This window comes from Pezoporus wallicus, unplaced genomic scaffold, assembly GCF_028554395.1.
Source record: "Pezoporus wallicus isolate ANWC-B61680 ecotype Strahan unplaced genomic scaffold, APGP_CSIRO_Pwel_v1 contig_227, whole genome shotgun sequence".
NCBI classification, from domain to species: domain Eukaryota; kingdom Metazoa; phylum Chordata; class Aves; order Psittaciformes; family Psittacidae; genus Pezoporus; species Pezoporus wallicus.
Window position 1 is genome coordinate 4096948 of NW_026635704.1, and position 16542 is coordinate 4113489.

The 16542-nt window shown below is 42.0% G+C and overlaps 1 long non-coding RNA gene across 1 annotated transcript; it reads right to left on the bottom strand.

Annotated features, from left to right (window-relative positions):
- Nucleotides 1-6734: 6734 nt before the first annotated feature.
- LOC130592819 (uncharacterized) lies at nucleotides 6735-14431 on the bottom strand. The gene is made up of 3 exons (XR_008970673.1): nucleotides 14296-14431; nucleotides 12815-12929; nucleotides 6735-6776 (listed from the first exon to the last, which is right to left on the bottom strand). It is a non-coding gene; the product is annotated as an uncharacterized LOC130592819 (long non-coding RNA).
- Nucleotides 14432-16542: the final 2111 nt, after the last annotated feature.

Below are 16542 nucleotides of genomic sequence, written 5' to 3' on the forward strand. Positions count from 1 at the left end.
TTTTCTCCTCTATACTTCAAACTAGGAACCTACAGTCAGCTGCCAGAGTGAATGGAAAACACTTACTCATTCCAGAGCGCGCAGCTGTATGCAAATATTCCTGTTAAAATCCCACTCTCAAATGTAACCTCTCAGCAGTCCTACATGCCAATACATTCAGTCAGTTCTAAACTGAAAAAACTAATGAGAAAATGCTTCCACAAGCTGTGTCTGACCCTGAAGTAGGAGAGCTCGGTTAACCACATGAACCTTTAATTTGCAAATGCAGAATCCTCCCTGCCAGATGCTGTTGCTTCCGACAAAGCTCATCCTCAAAAGCAGCAAGCATACGCAGCACTGGTGTGCTGCAGGGGCAGGTGACCAGGTTGGTGTTTTACATATTTAAAAAGAAAAGGTTTGGGTTTTTGTTTTTTTTTTTAAAATCTTTAGGCATTTTCAGAGCAATAGATGCACAGCTTGAGCAATTCCTATCAGGACAATTGCACCTACAACTGTTTGGGTTTTTGTCAGCCCGCCTCACTGCAACACAACTACAAAGTTCATTCATAGGAACAGGTGAGCAGACAAACCTTGACCCTTTTTGGTGAGGAATTCAGGCATATATTTAATTGCAGCTTGTTCTGACTGTTCAGGTGCAGAACAAAAGCATGAGCTGAAGTGCCTTGCATAACTCGGCCACAGAGCACTGTAACAAGCATTATGGGAGCTCAAAGACAAAAGTTCAAATTAAGGTTTTAATTTTAAAAGCCTAACCAGAGATTCGTTTGATGAGAAAATGAGGGCTGCCATGCCTAAATGAGCACATCTGTTCAACTTTATTTTTAACAGGACAAAGGCCCTTTTCTCTGAGGCCAAGATACTACGTCTTTAATCTTTTTCCATATTCTCATGCTTATCGCATACAGGCTATGGTGTATCGTAAAGATGTCTTTATCACTTTTTCTTTTTGATTAAAGGCTCTGAATGATGCTAGCCAATATCAATAAAAATAATATTATCATCATACAGAACCTTGCAGGGAACACAGCGTTACTTTCACTAGTCCCTCTCACACAGATCATCCAGCATGCTCAGGAAAAAAATGAAGAGCAAGGCTTTTCCACTACATTATGTTTGGAGTACCATTCATCTTAGAGTGAAAGCCTGGGTGATCTTTGTTTTACATTAATCACACAGTTAAATTGCTCAGATATTAGGCAGGCAGGTTGGGGGATGAAGGAGGGGGAGGAGAGAAAGAGGGGAAAAAAAATATTGGCTCAGAACTTCATCCCAAACAGAAACCAAATGTTAGCCACTTTTGAAGTACTGTAAACTTTTATAATGTTTGAGTCAAAGAGAGCAGAGAAAGAAATTAATCTTACCATTCAATGATCATCAAACGAAAAATCAGCCCAACAGGTAAGCATATATAAATAGAAATATACATTACGGTTGAGATATATCATCCGTGTGAAAGGTGAGTCTATAGCTAACCAAAAAAATTCCCATAAAAGGCATTAATTGCCAAACAGCCAAGTTATTACAGGCAATTGGAATGTATATGGGACACAATGATAATAAGGACATTTTCTTGTCCTAAAATAATTTCCCACAATTGTTATTTCCTTTAATAGTGCTCAGAAGGATTACAAAATCCTAGTTTCATGTCATTCTACAACAGACTAATGTTTTCCCATAAATTATAGCAGATTTCAAGGGAAAACAATTAATGGTAACAGAATCAAAGACATATGAAAGCTTTCTGATTTAAAGTGATATTGCACATTTTAAAATAGCTGGTTTTAATCAGCTTATTCCTAAGGCCATTAAAGGTACTTATTGAAGGTACATTTCCACACACATTGTAGAGAACTTGTGCATTCAAGAAGGTTATAAAATTGTAATTAACAGCGCAATTGTTTGTAAATTGGCTGGACACTCAGTAAAAGAAGATTCCGTAAACAGTCCAAAGGTCACATAACGTGTCCTTCACTGTCATGAGCAACTGCTGGAGAAAAAACACACTATAACAATATTCTTAATAAAAACATCCCCAGCACATGTGAACCATCAGTCCAAAACCATGTCTCAGCTATGGAAGGTGAGCCTTCATCTTTGTGTGAGAATTTTCCTTTCACTAACTTACCCTAATATCTCAGTTTCAACCTTATTAATGCCCTTCACGCAGGTAACAACCAATAAAAGGACTTTGTTCAATATTTTGGCCTGTCAGTTTTATGCACATCCTGAAGTAACTAAAATTAATTTGTGCATGTACATGTCTAGACAGATGACTAAATAAAATGTCCTTGAGTTCATAAAATGTTACAGATTGTTCCTCTATGGAGATTAAAGAAAAAAAGAAAAGATAAAAAGTATAAAGTCAAACAAAAGCCAAGAATTATTCTGATTATGAACACGTTTGAGCAAGACAGAATAAGGCATTTGACCTGCTTTTTTGATCACTTGCTTTCACAAAATATTTCAACCAGGGACCCGAGATGCACACACTGTTGATTTTTTGAGCAGTTACAAATCAAAACATGTGTGAAGCTGAAGCGCAATCAGTTGTGTTGAGGTTAATAAAATGTCCTGGACTGGAATCCCTTCAACATATCTGGTTTGAAGACTTCTGTACATATGTTTGCTTCAACCCTTTTGTGTGACTGACAATGAGCTACGATGCAGAATTCTTCCTTTTTACCCCTTGATTATTCCTTTAGACACTTCCTGTCCGACACCCTGAAAACCAAACAAGTAGAGTTCATCATCTTCTTGCAAGTGTCCATAGGGCTATGCTTTGGCACCTGCCAAAAGGTTGATTACAAAACTATAGATTTAGATTTCCCAGTTAAATTTTTCACAGTTAACTTTCACGTGGGCAGCAGAAGTGAGCACAACCAGAAGATCTCTCTCTCCAGAGCAATGTTTATTCTGTTTCAGGTCCAGCCCAGACCATTCACGGAGGCCCTGGGGTTAGCACAGGGAGTATCCTTATGCTTTTACAACCTCTCTGCCATGAAAGATGAGGAATTCCTCCTTTAAGGAAGAGTTGCTTGATTTATAGCCTCTGAAGATATCTTTGTGTTAAAGAAGATATGTACTTGCAGCTCCAGACAGAAATGAGTTGTTTGGAGCAAGGGGTCAACTTTCTTCAAGAAAGAGACCTGAATCAGATCCACTCCTTATATTTTGAAGGCATGTGTCTCTTAAGAAGCTGACAGACTCTGTAGGTTTTTGGGTGCTCCTAAACATAGAAGTAGGAAGTGGTCTCATATTCAGCTGGCCAAGAGGCTTCAGAGAACTGAGATTTCTTCTCAGCTTTGCATCATGAGGTAGGCCTTCATCAGTTCTAACTGAAGGATTTCTGTGCTCCAGATACCATGGTATGCTTTTATAAAGAACAAGACGACGCTTCAGAACTTCAGCAGAAGCATCTCTTCCTTCCCAGTAAACATGGCTCTTTGAGAGTCTGTCATTTGAGTGCTGCATGTCCCAGCTGGGCTCCTCACTCGGTACAATGTCCGTTGTACAGCCTGATTTTCTGATATGAGGGAAGAGAGTAGCTTGAATAGCTGAAGGGGACTTATGGAGTGACCATGGGGGATAAATTAAAAGAAGAGGGAGGCAAGCAGCTGTAAGAGCCTCTATGTAGATCCTTAGGACTGGGATACTCAGCACTGATGGGGGAAAGGCTCTGGCAGTGAGAAACTCCCTACTGTCAGAAATCAGAGATTAACCCAAACATGTCATAAGTAGGGCAATGCAATTACCCCCCCCCCCCCCCCCCCCCCCCCGCCATGTGCATGAATTTTGGCTAACCCCCTGTGATCTGCTGCAGTTCACCCTTTTGCTAAACCAGGATAAAATTACTTGCTTACCAATTGCCACAGGAAAGCAGCATCCTAGAAAAATACCAAGGTAGACTTAACCAAGCTTATAAATTACTTTGATATTCCCAGATGAAAGTTCTCTGTAAGTATAAAGTTTTATTATTATTTCAGCTGTTCCCTTTCATGGTACGATTGCCAAAAATAGGCTTTAGAAAACCTCAGATTAACCAGAATGCTTTTCTTGTTAATGACTAGCAAAACATCATACTTCTCACATATGAGACACAAGCATTTGATTTCAGTTTAGTGCACCAGCATTTAAGAATGAAAGTAAGTAGTGCTCCATGTCTTGCTCAAACCTGACATAACTTTCTCTCTTAGGAAATATGCTTAGGGACAGTCAGGCTGTGCTTGTTTGCAACTTACAGAATTTCAAATATAATTTATAGAGAGACTAACCTGAGGTCAATGATTATTACCATCTTGAAGAAGTGATTGTAAACCGGGAATAGCTCCCGCTTTAATCATTTCATTTGCTCTACAAAGAAAATAGAAATAGTTTGTAGTGAAAAATGTGTCTTCCAGTGTAAGCATCCAATGTCAAAAGAAATGGTAAGATTAAAAATGATAGCTTTCAGCTGTTGCTCAGTAAGTAGTCAATGTTTCTTCTCTTGTGGAAAGCTGATACTCCCTCTTCAGGGAAATTTAAATGGACAAATTCAGAATGGGAGAGTACAAGAGACTTAATGAGACTGCAGCCAGCCCTCTGATTCTCTCTGTAGGAGATGTTTAACATCTTGTTCTCTACCCACAACTGCCACATGTGGGTTGTGCCTGAAGTGGCCATCGTTAATCTATGCTGGAACATGCCATGGGTAAGATTGGTGAAAGGACTTGATTATATGTATATAGAATGGACTTATCCCAACACCATAGCTAAAATGCAAGGTAAACCAAGAAGGATCAACCAATCTTTAATAAAAAGCAGGAGGAGGAAATTCAGAATAACTTTTGCCATTCTGCCTGGAGAATATCCATGAGCTGTGGTTAGAAACAGAAGAGTTCGGCAACAATTTACTACTGTTTTTCAAAACCACATCAGATGGAAAATCCAGAACTACAGAAATGCTGGGGTCAGTCCTGAACTTCAATATGCCCATATTGGATTAATGCAAATAAGTCTACAGATAGCAGAGCAAAATTTCCTACATATTTTTGTAACATGTGATGTGTAAACACCTGAAAAGAACCAAAAAAGGGGAGGTTGCCATTTTCTACTTTGGTTAGGAGAATGGGATTTCTAACACAAAGGCCTTCCTCTGCTTTGAAATGGAGGAGGTGTTTAGTGTGGTGACCTTTCAGTACATTCTCTGCTTGGCTGGTTGGCAACACTATCACTTTCCCACAGTTTAACAAAGCCATTTAAGGGCCAAATTCTAATCTCAGTTGCACTCAGTCTGCACTCTTCCCCATCCCATGGGACTGGAAAGAAGATCTGCAATGTACCCAGCTGAGACTGAGGCCAGCTCAACACTGGATATAAGGACCCACACTGGGGTTAGTCAGAGTCCAGACTTAAGACAGCAAAACATGAAACATCCTTCCACCCCTCCTGCTGTCACTGGAGCTTGGGTCATTTCTTGTAATACAGCAACTCATCAGCAAGCTGTCTGCTCAAAAATACCACACATGTATTGGGTGCTAAAAGCATCCACTGCCTGCAGGATCGGTTGGTTGGCTTTCTTTAAACTATCTCTCATATTGCCTAAACGCAAGATACAGACCACAAGCAGCATTGTGTGTTCATGTCTGGTTAGAGCTACCTGCTTATAAAGGATACTTCTTTTGTTGCTGGAAATCAGCATTCGAGATGCACCAGCACATCATGGTTTTCTGTTTGTTGTCAGATCTGGCCTAGCTAAATATGTTGCTCAGTGTGCGATGCAGACAAGTAGCAGCATGTTGGGAAAGGCACCCCGTCTCAAGGAACAGCACTCTGACCCTGCTCTTCACCATCCCAGAAATGGATTGTGCTGCTCAGGAGGAGAATTGCCAAAGCTCAGATGAGCTGCAGGGGCTGTTAGAAGGGATGGGGCTCTCCTTGTCCAGCTCCTTCAGGGGTTAAGGGCAAAGGCTGGGAAAACTACCCTACTCCCATGCATGAAAACCGCAGAAGACTTAGGGATGTAACGGGGAGTATTACTGCCCCACGCCTCAGTGTTATGAATAGTCTTAGGGCTATTATATAAATAAATATAAAGCACACTGGCCATGTGCTTGAACATACGAAAAGATCAAAAAAAGCAGTCAACATTCACATTAGTAGCATTCAATGTGGCACTTTTGTGAGGTTTTTTTTACTGCTGCACTATGGAAAGACTGGATATTCTGGAGGTTCAGTCCCCTGGGTCGCACTGTGTGGTGTGTCCCTAGAGCACTGCTGGGCACATCAGAGATGCAGTGCCATTGGCTTGAAAGGGTCAATAGGCCAGGATCTGGCCTGCTGACAGGTTGTGTGTGTGTTGAAAACAGTGCCTTCAAAGCAAGAACCCCCCCAGCCAGCTGCAAGTCAGAGGGAGGAGAGATGCAAAGATGGGAAGTTCATGGCTCACATCCCGATATCAGTTCTGTTGATCACTAAGTATCATCTTTCACTGAAATCATCTGGACTACCTCACATGTCCACTAACAGGAAAAAATAATAAATGAGGTTCTCTCACAGGATACGTTTCTACTTCAGTTTAGTTATTCTGTCACATTGATGCATATTATATGGCCTTAACCAGTGGAAAAAGAAGCACTGCTTTCTGAAGGAGGCTGTAGTTGTGTACTCTTCTTCCCTTTTGTCCTCAGTCACATTCTCAGTCTTCATACACAAATTTGAGAATACACTTACTTTAGAAAGTACTGTGAAGCTCTGCAGGGAAACTGAATGCCAGCAGCTTGACCTGCAATTGCATTTGTCTGGAAGACTCAAAACAAATGCTGTAACTAAATTATTTATTTATCTCCAGGAATCTGTTTAGGCTCAAACACCTGCATCCCAGCTGACTGATGCCATGCTGCTCCCCCTAGGAACTCATGATGGGATGGCATTGCCCACACAGAGCTCTGCAGCCCCTGCTCCAGCAGCTGTCACACCCACACTTTGCCCTTTGCTGCTAAAAAACAGTCTGAAGCCAGCCCCTTCGCACTCATCTTTTCAAACACATCCACTGCCTTTCCATTTTATATGCAGTATAAAGATGTTCCTTGTGCCAGATTCTGACAGCTTCACATGAACTAAGCAGAAAATGACCTCATGAGTAATCTACAGATTGCAGCTGGGTTATCTGAAGAACAAGGAACAGATTTTAAGGGAATCCCTCTGGGAAAGAGGTGTTTTAGTTACTTCTGATGCACAAACCAAGGGATGTGCACAGTGTGAATGATGGTATCACAGTCCGGCTGCAGTGGCTAAATAAAACTAAAATTGAACATTTTACACCATACAAAAGTCTCTGCTATTAGTAAACAAGCATCTTGATTGAGCTGGTGGGATACAGCATTAAGATGCAGAGATCTCCAGTCTGTAAGTTTGCTGCCAAGGCTTTCTTCTAAAAGACATGAAGTAGTTCCCCAAACCCTCACATCTCACCTGTAGCTAAATGCAACATGTACAATTCTCACAGTGTCACCAGTAGAAACCCTGCTTTGAGACAAGGACAAATGGAAGGAATAAGGAAAAAAAAAATGCAAAGCCTAGCACATTTTTTGTTTTGATATCACCATATCATGATATTGCATTTCCACCCTGTCCTGGGTTCAGCAGTAGCAGTCATGTTTCTCCTGGGTGGTAGCTGGTGCAGTGCTGTGTTTTGACTTCCAGCCTGAGAACAGTGTTGGTGAAGCCGATGTTTTCAGTTGTTGCTAAAGTGATGTTTACCCTGACCAAGGACTTTGTGAGGCTCATGCTCTGCCAGGGAGGAGGGGAAGCTGTGAGGAAGCAGAGACGGGGCGCCTGACCCAGGCTAGCCAAGGAGGTATTCCGTACCACAGCACATCATGCCCAGGGTGGGGGTAACTGGGAGTTACCCGGAAGGACACGGGCTTCCGGGTGGGACTCGTTTCTTGGCCGGTGGTATCGTATTCTCTTCCCTTGTTATTTTCTCTTACCATTGCTGTCGTTGGTGGTAGCAGTGGTGATTTGTGTTGTACATTGGTTGCTGGACTGTTCTTGTCTCAACCCCTGGGAGTTGCACTCTTTCGATCCTCCTCCCCATTGCTCTGGGAGTGGGGAAGGGGAGAGCCCTGGGGGGGGGGGGCCTCGATTGCTCTCAGCCCAGCACCACTCACTAGGAGTTAGTGAACAAGTTGTCTGGCTAGGGTTTAAACCAACGACACACCCCAACACACTTAGGCAAGGTGATGGGGTAACTCCAAGTAGCTTCTGAAGCCGTGTTCAAACTGCCTCTGCACTCCTATTAGTAACAGGAAGGGTCACAACTTCTGGCCTCTGACGTATGGAGGCATTTTAAATGACACCCATCGCATTTTGGCTCAGATACAAGCAGCTATGTTAACCAGAAAACAACCTAGACTTGTTTTTACCCAAAAGCAACATCCGAGTTTACTTGGTTTGAATGGTATTACTGAGGACACTAAGAAAGTTAATCATTCTACAGTCAAGAAGTTACTTTTTAATATCCCAATTTGTACATAAATCTCACTGTACTGAGTGATCAGAAAAAAAAACAAATAAAGAACAGGGGACTCAGACCCCACTGAGTGCTTCAAGCTAACTACAGAAAAACACAGCAGGCTGCAGATTTCTTTGGGAAAAGTCAGGCAGTTTGTTAGTTTTATAAAAGGCAGCACTGAAGAAAGGAACAGCAGCACCGTGAGAGAAACAAATGGTATCCTGTCACTAATGGCTGAGCAAAGGGGATGGACGTGTTGGCATTCAGAAGAGATCTGATGCATACAGTATGCCTGCATAGCAGCAACCCTGAAATGTAGGGAGTGGACATTTTAGATGAAGCAGAGGAAGAGGCAGTGGGAAGATGATTTTAACTGTGCTCCAAGCAGTAATTGGACATCCCACTCATCTTAGTCATACATTACCCAGAAGAGGAATTAAGAACTATTTAAGAGTAAGTAGAAAGTAACAGCCATCCAGAAGAGTGTGATCCTATTGCCTGAAGGCAGGGGCTCAGCATTCAGCAGGTGTATGTCTGCCTTCAATAAATTTAATTGTTTCAGTGAGTTTCACCACAGTAAGATTATGGCTGCACACCTCTATGTATAGTGACCATAGATATTTTATTCTTCCCATCCCGTTCCCAGTAAGAGGCAGAACCAGTCTGCTGCTTCTCTTCACAAGTTCCTTGAACCCTACAGCTGCCTGAAAGACAAACCTGAAAAGCACAGAAGTTAGTAATTGCTCCATCATCAAGCATCAGGTCCTCCAGAAGCTTCCTAACCCCAAACTTGCTCTTTCTCCCTATTCCAAGTGCTGAGCACCTGAATCACTGATGCCAGGTACCTGACCAAACTACAGGAAATCTGAACATAACCAGCAGTCCTGTGAGCCACAGCAGAGCTGGGTTTTATGGCAGTTATAGCCAGTTTTGCTTTGGCTGTGTATCTCTGGCAGCAATCTGCCTAGGTGTCTGGCACATAGGTATAACTCTTGAAAAGTGAATTCAATGAGTACTTGTGGTCCTCAGTTTATTAGGAAACTTCTGAGAAAAAATTAACAAGAAAGTCTGAGGATGAGGTATTCAAGGGCCTAAATTCTTTTGCAAATACCATTTCTTAAAATGCAAGTCTTCAATCACATTGACTTTTGGTGAAACAACCTTGTGAATACCTGCATTACTTCGGAATAGACAATTTTTTTGTTTTAAAACTGGGATCTGCTCAGGGGCATTATGTGAACGTCAAAATCTATTCAACAAGTTAGACTTTGTTTCCGGAAGTGATCTGCTTACCCATGAAAAACAGGAGAGAGGAAACAGAAACAGTATAGGATTGGTCAGCCTATTGTGAGTGTTAAAATCTTCATTTCTGCAGATGGCGTTTTGGACTGAATTGGCTCTCCCAGTTTTCTGGAATCATATACTTAGAGACAGACTGATCTGTTTACACTTATGTGACCCAGCTGGAAGCAGGTGAGAAAACTCAGCCTGAAGTAAAACCAGAAAGGTATGAAACACTCAAACTGTGCTAAGTAGGGCTGTGGCTTACAGGATTTTAGCATGGCTGTAATGTAGAAACATGTTGATCCGTTCAGTAAGTTTAATTACATCTTAGGATCTATTAACATGCCGCCATGCTGGACACATAGGCTTGGAAATCCTGCACTTAAGTGATGCCACAGCAGGATACTTTACCAGCAGTAGCAGCCAGCCCCACCTTTGCACTCCCTTACCTCTATAATGCCACAGAGCTGAGTCTAACCACCTGCTCCTGGGCCAAGATCTCTGCTCAGCCCCATTTCAGCATCCCAAGCCAAAGTGGCATTGGAGAGCAGTGGTTGCTCATCTACATGCAGGTCAGGGCAGCTTTTGAACAGGATAATGCACCCATACAACCACAAATCTTATCTTGGAGCAGGAAAGCTGCTGGGGGCTGCCACACAGGACGAAGCTCTTCACATACTGATTTGTGTGAACACAGACCTCAGCATGAAGTCAATATAGACTTCTTAAAATAAAACATAAACTTGAGGAAAAAAAAATATATGTTCTGGCATATAACTCCTCATAACTTTCTAATGAACCCAGTAAAAAGCCAAATCTTCCAGCATTTAAATTCCCAGTACTGGAGCTACTATACTATTGATAGTTAGCATTAAGTTACAGTGAATTTAAAAGCCTCAGAGGCATGATATAAGCATACATTACAACAGAATTTGTCTAGCAAGTTCCAGCCTTGATAAGCTAACAATATACTGAGAAAGCCAGCAATGTAACTGCCAACAGTATACTTTTAAGGCACTTCTCTAAAGCACAGGACCATAATAGAAAAATACTTTAAAAGGAAACAAACCATTCCCACCATATGAAGACGTGCCCTCCCAAAAGATAACCGCATTGACGTGAGCCTTTTTAAAAGGCTAGATGAAGCAGGATAGAACACGCAAACTGTATCTCTCTCCTAGAGTCTGTGCCTGTAAATCTGCAGATGAAATACTGGGAAAATGAAATGAGTCTCACTAAATTCATGCTGAAGAGTTTAAATGGTCGAGTTATATGCCTATTTTTATAGATATCCTATCTTTATATGTATGAACAGTCCTTTCTTCAACTAAGCTTTCCCACATGTGAAGTATTTCAGTTCAACAGCTATTGCAATAACTATGTTTTCTTTGAAATACCCTGAGCAAACTTCATATCGAGGCTTTTCTCTGCAGACATTGTATTTTTAATGGTATCAAGTTTTTGTAGATCTCATCGTAAAAAATGGTGAGATCTACTCAAAAGGCAAGTTATGAACAACAACGAAAAAATTAAGACAACTGAAACATGCAGTTGAACTGTTCATAAAAACAGCAAAAATATGACTATGGATGTATATTTTACTTAGAGGAAACGGGGGGGGGGGGGGGGGGGGAGGGGGAGAAGAAGAAGAAATCTATACAGACTACCAGATCACTGCCTGCTGCTGTGATTGTTTATTTTCATGGGCTAGTTATGACTCACAGCAATAGGCTTGGCTTATGGAGATATGCATCCACAAGGCTGCCAATCCTAGGATTATGTGTGTATTTACAGGTAATCCATCCTCATATGTCCCTCCTACTTACCTATGTTTTGAGTATATGATGCTCTAAGTAGTTGTCCTGTCAGGGGAACACTCAAGCACATGAACACAGGATAATTCAGTGTGTCTTTAATACTTACAAGCCAGATCTTACAAAGCCAGTCAGGATTCCGCTACTCAAAGATGTAGCCAGAACATGAGACAAACCAGGCTCATCTGCAGCACATGATGGGACCCCATGATAGGTCCAGCCCGGGGAGGTACATGCAAGCTCCACTGGAAGAAGCATTACCTTGCCAACATAGATAGGTCCAATTAGCTCAGGCACAGGGCTGGCTTATTGGGCTTTTTAGTAGGCATTTTTGATTCACTGGAATAGTTTCCCACTGACTCCTAAAGAGCTGTGCATCCCAGCCAAGGTAGGGCTGAGTAGGGTGCTGGATGGGAAGAGAGCAGGAAATTCTTACAATGGTATTTTCACCAAGAGATAGAGATACGTGGAGACGTTCCTCAGAGGGGGTTTTAATACAACCTGGAACAAGACCCCATCTGCTTTGCTATTAAAGATTTATTCCTATATACTGTTATTTCCACCTTTATAACACAGGCTGTACCGCTACAAGTATTTTGTTTCAGAGGGTGGCCCCACAATGTAATCCAGATTTTTAAGGAAAGGTCCCCTATTGAGAAAGTGACTGGCAAACTTCAGAATAAGTTGGAAACTCTTTTTTGTCCTTTCCTCCTCAAAGCAATAGTTCTCACCCCATCCTTCATCTGTTTCTAATTTTGAGCTGAAGATGATCTTGGATGATCCAGAAAACTTGTCTATTTTTTTGGCTTCTTCTCTTCTAGTTCCTTCCATTGTTTTAATGTTATAATGAAAACAAAACAAAAAAACACACCCCCCCCACCCCCCCAAAAAAAAAGCTTTCCTCCAAGCTGCAGCTCACTTAGAGGTCTCTGAAGGGACTTAAGATGATATTGTACATCACTAGCAAGTAGTCACTAGTAGTGAAAATAAACAGTAGCTACCCTGTCTTACAGTGATCCTTTACTGAATGACACAAGGATACTGTCAGAAAGTTTGCTGTTGCAAGTCCTTAGTCCCACTTCTCCCTCACCCGACCAATGGTGTTTGCTAGGCACAGATATTCAGAAGTATTTTTTAATTTACATTAATTAATACCAAATGATTGCAATGTCTCTAGGCCCAGAAAATTTGGAATACAGCTGCCTGCAGCATTAAAGTAACTTACCGCATAGCTACAGTGTGAATAGTGCCAAAAGTTTCTAGTGATAGGCCTTCAAAATCCCTTGCTTAGGAGCGAGCATTGCCTCCTCTAGTGAGCCATGGACACACAGACTTCACAACTCTACAAGGAAAAAAAAAAAGAGTGCTTGCTTTCACATAATAATGCTTCAATAGCTACATGAATAGTTTTCTGTGTCTTAGACTATTTTACAATTGTCCATTGCAGATGGCACAAAATCCTCTAGGCTACACTCACTGCAGCAGGGAACCTCGCAGAAAGAGGCAGCCAGTCATCCACTCCCAGCCTTGTATTGCAGACAATATGCTGAAGTCCGTATTAACCTCCTACTGCAGAACAGGAGTGAAAGCCCTGGCATATCTGCTGTAGTTCCTGGTAGGCTTGCATCCTCGCAGATTGGCAGCCTGGGTTTAACATACTTTGTGTGTTTGCTCTTCTGTTTCCTGGAGCACATACTTAACTCTTATCTCCCTTGGATCCTCTGGGGACAGCGGCTGGAACAGTGCCTAAAGTTGGTGCGTCATCGCCAATATCATTTATTTTCATTTCATAGGTGTGGAGACAGCCACAGGGGATCCATAAGTCTGTGCCTGGCTCCAGTGTTGTCTCTTTTGAGTGTAAATCTTATGTTGCCAAAAACTATGACGAGAGACCAATCTCACTCCTATACCAGCCAACACACATATAATTTCACACTGATTGCCAACCCTGCCCGATCGGAAGTATTTTCAAGTCCTCCTATTTCTGCCAGAAATGGTTTTAAACAAGAGAAAAATCCTCAGTGACGATACAGGAAGACTGTTTCTTTAAGTTGAAGTAATTAAATTAACTCATCTGCACTGACCTCTTTCCAGGAAAATCCAGCTCATTAAAAGTATTTCTCACAGGGGCCAGTTTTCAAAAACTGTATCTTGATAAGCATTAAATGTGAGCTCTGGCTAACCAAGGGCAGAGGAGTAGCTTCCACCGACCATGCACATATCGGAAAGCATTTACTGTCTTGAGAATTCATAGCCTAAAAGATACTGCCACAAACTGCAACATTTCTCCACAGGGATTTTAGTACAAGTCAAAGGTAACAACCATGTATGATGTTTTGATCATGTTTGGGAAAGTAGGATCAATCCCAGGGCACCCTGCAGTCTTACTAAAACTAACAGCTTCTTCAACAAGGAGGAGAACCTTATTTAGGTGGAAGGCGGCACTGCCGTACAACTGCATAGCCTTACATCTCAAACTGCATCTCAAGCCACACTGAGAGTCAGCATTAACCAAAGAACACCCACCCCTTGCTTTCCCAAGAAAGAGTTTTGGAGTTTTATCGTCAATAGCAAACAGCATTGCCATGCATTTTAAGATTAGAATAGTGCAGTCCCCCCAGGGATATATACAAGGTCAGCAACCTGTTTATGCACTCTTAAGCACAAAAGTTCACGTGTATAAAGAGCTAAGGAAGAAAATCTGACAGCCAGCATATTCCACAAGAGCTTTCATCATCTTGCCCTAACAGGACTTTATACTCCAAGCCTATATCCTCCACAGTCCTGTCTTCCTTCCTTTACTTACCAGTCTTTCAACTAATGAGCAGCTTATCTATCAATTCACCACCTGCTAGCAATTTATGATCTGGCCACCACCCTCAGCTCATCGTCATATACATAATGCAGCACGAAAGAGTGGGATGTTACTGTGAATCCCTTGGAAAGGTCAGTCCTAAAGTGAGAGGCTTCCTGAAACAAGTGGCGTAACATTTAGGTGGGACAGCTGGAGCCACAGCTGTAACTGTTGAATGAAAAACAACTTTCAACTCAACAGCACTTTGGAAAAATCACAATCCCAGGAAGTGTTTTATACACGCACAGCAATATTTTCTTATAAAGACTTACTTGGTTTTTATTTATGTTTTTACTTAAGCTGAGTTCAGTTGTCATTTTTAGATGGCTCTAAATTCAACAGATATTTGTGATTACATTTGTTTGGGATTTGCAATCCAGAAGTATCAGCCCTATTTGCTACCTGTCTTTGTACACAACCCTTGTGGCACCTCTGTTTCTGGTAAGATAAGAAATCTGTAGCTGTATCCAGTGTGGAAAATATACTGGGACTACAGCTGAAAGATGTTTGTGAGGGATCTTTCATCTGCCTGGAAAAAGAAAATCCAACAAGCCTAAAACATGTCAGTGCTGATTCATAGGTCATACACAGCATATATGAGACTGGGTGCATGGTACTGCCTCTAAAGGCCCTTGACAAACCTTCAGAAAGTTTGTAAATAAGACTGCAATTTCTGAGCAGGCTTAAAAGGGACATAGCCCTCGCAGTGGGCATGTCTCTCATTCCCATGTTGCTCAGATCCTGCTTTTGCAGGCCAGCCTTTACCTGCTCTATGTGCCTTCTCCTGTTCCTCAGCCTCCAGTGAGGCTCTTGGATGGTGACCATGCAAGAGCTGCAAGACAGCCTGCTCCTCACGCACACTTCCAGTACATTGTCTGAAACAGCTGCTGAACATAAGCAGCTTCCCTATCCTTCCTCCGGATATTTGATGGTCCTCTAGCTAAACTGCCCAGCCTCACAGATTATCCCAGCTAAAACCTATGTCTACCTTCTCCTCCCCGCAGCTTTTCTTCCTTGTTTTAGGCTTGAAAATGAAATATAATCATACAAGACATGTAGCCTAGCTTCTTAATTATATCAGCAATGAAACCAGCTAATTATTAACAGCTCTACTTTTCTGAAAGGAGGTGGTCGAGGTGCAGTACCAGGCTAAGAAGTGGCTGTCCAAAGGAGATTTCTGTGTGTGTCTTGGTGCCCATGTTGCCCTGCCTGGGTCCAAGTTAAGGAATTGTAAAAAGCCTTTGAAGCAGACTCAGCATGTCATCTGCATATGTTTGCAGCTGGTTTACTGTTAGCAAGGCCAGCGCAGATAAATAATTATGTGTATCTGACCTCTATTTGTTGACATTAGCTTTCTTTCTTGGAAACTCTCTTTGTACACTGTCCAACCCTTGTCTGGATGCTCATAGCATCTCTTCTTTCATATTCCTGAAAAGTGCCATGCCACAAATTTGCAGAAGACTTCCAGAAATGCTTCTAAGAAAAGCACAAGTTATTTGGTCAGCTGTAATTCCCATCTCCCCTAGAAAGTCGGCATCAACTTCAGGTGAGCACAGGCTCCTGCACAGAGGGAGGATGACCACAGTGCAGCCAGAGGCAATTCCTTTTGTACATCCGCCTTCCCTTTAGTTACAAAGCACCCTCTGCAGCTGCTCAGCCTCTGCACTGTTCCTGCAGGTCACTTTGATTCCCTGCCGTATCTCACTGCTCACCAGGTCCAAAGCCACATAGGCATTTCTGTGCCTAATTTTAACTGAAGTGAAGGGGAGGTAGGTATCTAAATACTGCTAGCTCTGAGTCATTCAACAAGCCTTACCTCCCCCAGGCAGCCTTGCTCAAGGACAGCATGAAATAGCATTCAGGGTAGTAGGTAAGCTAAGATGCTGTCAGTTCATCTTTTTAAAAGCTTCATAAAAATATTCAGAGTATTCAGCCACCCACACTGGCTGAACTTACGAGTTTCTCCCACACTGTGTGGCCTTTGAATGTGTTCAGAGCTCCTTTTACCTGAGGATACTTTTACTTCTTATTCTTTAGATAAAAAGCACTGATGTCTGATCTTTGCATGAACAGCATAGACCGTGGCAGGTAAAAATCTG